Source organism: Octopus bimaculoides, chromosome 13 (genome assembly GCF_001194135.2).
Source record: "Octopus bimaculoides isolate UCB-OBI-ISO-001 chromosome 13, ASM119413v2, whole genome shotgun sequence".
NCBI classification, from domain to species: domain Eukaryota; kingdom Metazoa; phylum Mollusca; class Cephalopoda; order Octopoda; family Octopodidae; genus Octopus; species Octopus bimaculoides.
Window position 1 is genome coordinate 23,692,330 of NC_068993.1, and position 2,940 is coordinate 23,695,269.

Genomic DNA, 2,940 nt, shown 5'->3' on the forward strand with positions numbered 1-2,940 from the left:
ATATATATAGAATTCATTACGCATGAACACGATTATGCATACGTTCATATATATGTACTAGTTACGGCTGTACATATTCTAAAATTGGAACGATACAGTGAAGATTAGCATGGCCCCTGCGCAACGATGACACGCAAATTCGTGAAGCGTTCCATATTTTTTTTTTAATGGCGGTACCCCAGCATGGCCACAGCTCATGAGCTGAAGCTAGATAAAATGAAGAATAAAAAATGAAAAATATCGTGGCGCTCCGTCGGTTATGATGACGAGGGTTCCAGATGATCTGATTATCGGAACAGACTGCTCGTGGAATTAACCTGCAAGGGACTGAGCACTCCACAGGCACATGTACACTTAACGTAGTTCGCGGGGAGATTCAACGTGACACAGAATATGACAAGGCTGGCTGTTGAAATGCAGGTACAACAGAAACAGGAAGAAAGAGTGGGAGAAAGCTGTGGTCAAAAATTGCAGCAGGGTTCGCCATCACCCACCGCCAAGCCTCGTGAAAACACCTTTAGGTGTTTTCGCTCAATAAACACTCACAACGCCCGGTCTGGGAATCGAAACCGTGACCCCACGACTGCGTGTCCGCTGTCCTAATCACTGGGCCATTGCGCCTCTACACAGAAACACACACATACACACACACACACATAAATATATATATATATATATATAAATATATATATATATACATACATACGTACATACATACATACATACATACATACATACATACATATACGTATATAGCATATATACATATATGTAATGATTGCATTACTTAATTAAATGGACCCGTTTGGTACTGCATGACTACTTGCTTAGTTTAATTATATATATTTGAAAGACTATGCGGATTATGTAATACAGTTTTCGATGTGTAAGGATCATTTTTTTAAAGCTATGTTTCTTTTAAATATTATGAAATCTTCTATGAGGATGTTACTAATCTTTTGGGGAAAGAATTTTTTTTGGTCGGGGTTTGATGTGTTTTATTATTGTATTTGAAAAAAAGTTTACATTATTGAAGTGTGTTAGACATTAAAAATTATTAGTAATGTTCATGAAGTTCAATTAGCGTTTTCATACGTTCGTATTAATCATCATTGTATTGACTGACAGTCGTGTTGCGTTCTTGACAACCTTAGTAAAATGACTGATTTTTTTTCCCATTTTATACCTTTTAGAAGGTTCCGATAAGTTGCATTTTTCGAATACGATTTTGACCAATCAGCATGCAGCTTAAGCGACACAATTTGTCGGGCGCACCGATATTGCTAGCACAGATCCCGCCTTTATATTAACCAATTTGCTTGTGGCTTACATGTATGGTTTTATGAGTGGGCAAACTTAGTTGGCTTCGATTGTTTTTATTTCAATCGATAGGTTTCTTTTGTAATTTGTTTATATTCATATATCAAATATATTTTTAAATCTACATTATTATTCTTGTTATTTCCGTTCAGAATAGGTTTGAACATTTTAATGAAACGTTTTTCTTCTATCTTTCTTCCAATCATACTTGTGTCAAGTAGTTTGTGGAAGGGAAAAATTAGAAACATTTTCTGGCCACATGTTTCTATATGTTCACTGAATAGAATTTGGGAAACATTAGTGTTCCTGATTTATTATCTGTGAACTGGTGAGAAATTCCGATAATGCATTCCCTATGTCACCAATGTATAGTTCCTCGTAATTAATGCAGTAGATCAAATTTCTGCTTTTTCAGTTCATATCTACATTTGAAAATATCTGTCCATTCGTTGTCTTAATGAATCTACCAGTACGCATATATTGACACGTTCCATATCAGTTATCATTACTCTTTGATACAGTGAATGTTTTATCCTGTTTGTTCACGTTGAATTTTGCCTTTCTTAATTGTTTCTTTAGATTATGCGTTTGCCTTTTGCTTAAGATAAGTATTTGATTAGTTATTATGTTTATTTATTTAATTATTCACATTCTTTCATGATTGGTAAATTTGTTTTGATGATGATAAAAATGTATTAGTGATGCAGAAGGTGTGTTACTAGAAATGGCATTGTGATTCGTTGATGGGTTCATCTTTCTCGTGTTGCTTTTAGTCGTTCTATAGGTATCACTTTTTTCATTGTATGCTATTTTCTTTAAGTAGGAGAGGGTAGTTTTACTTTAGCAGAAATTCTTTGAGTTCTATAAGTCGTATGTTCCTGGTATTTGGGTCATGTACTATAGTAAAACTTTTCCTGGCTAGACAGTACGGGATGTTGCGTTTTGTGTGTGTTAGGTGACATGATGGAAATTTAGGTACTGGGGGGTATCTTGGCTTTTGTAATAGATATCAGTTCTAATTGTGGTGTTGCTTTTAATTACCACTATGTCAAGAAATGGGAATTCTGTGTTACTCATTTCTCTCGTTAATTTGAGACCAGGGTGTAAATTGTTGAGGAGGATGCTGAATTCCTCCAGATTGTTAGGGATTTGGTCCAAATTAGGAAACGATCATCGAGGTATCTTTTCCATGTGTCTTCTATATGCTTTCTAGAGCTCATGCCGTTATTTTCTTCAATTTTTAATATAGGTTTTGTTCCAACTATTCCAGTACTGAGTTCGTAAACACTGGAGCAAATTGCGTCCCCATAGCTAATCTTAAATTTCGAGGTAGATTTTTTCCGTTGAAAAAGAATGTGTTCTTTTCGAGGATGAGGATGACCGCGTCTAGTATGAAGGTTACACTAAGCCTACTGGGAATCACTTCTCTATTTCTATTTCTTAACCATCAAAGCCAGAATCACAGCATGCCTTTTCATTTCATTAATAAGCTTTAGGCTTGTCACCGTCATTTTCTGAAATAGAAGTTCAATAATAATTAGTCAAATAAAATAATGACTCACATTACATGTATCCTCGAATACCATCCGACCTTATATATATATATATATATATATATAT

At 34.9% G+C, this 2,940-nt stretch overlaps 1 non-coding gene across 1 annotated transcript; it reads left to right on the top strand.

The window, feature by feature from the left end:
- Nucleotides 1–54: 54 nt before the first annotated feature.
- Nucleotides 55–161, top strand: LOC128249331 (U6 spliceosomal RNA). Its single transcript, XR_008265428.1, has one exon. It is a non-coding gene; the product is annotated as a U6 spliceosomal RNA (small nuclear RNA).
- The last annotated feature ends 2,779 nt before the right edge of the window (nt 162–2,940 follow it).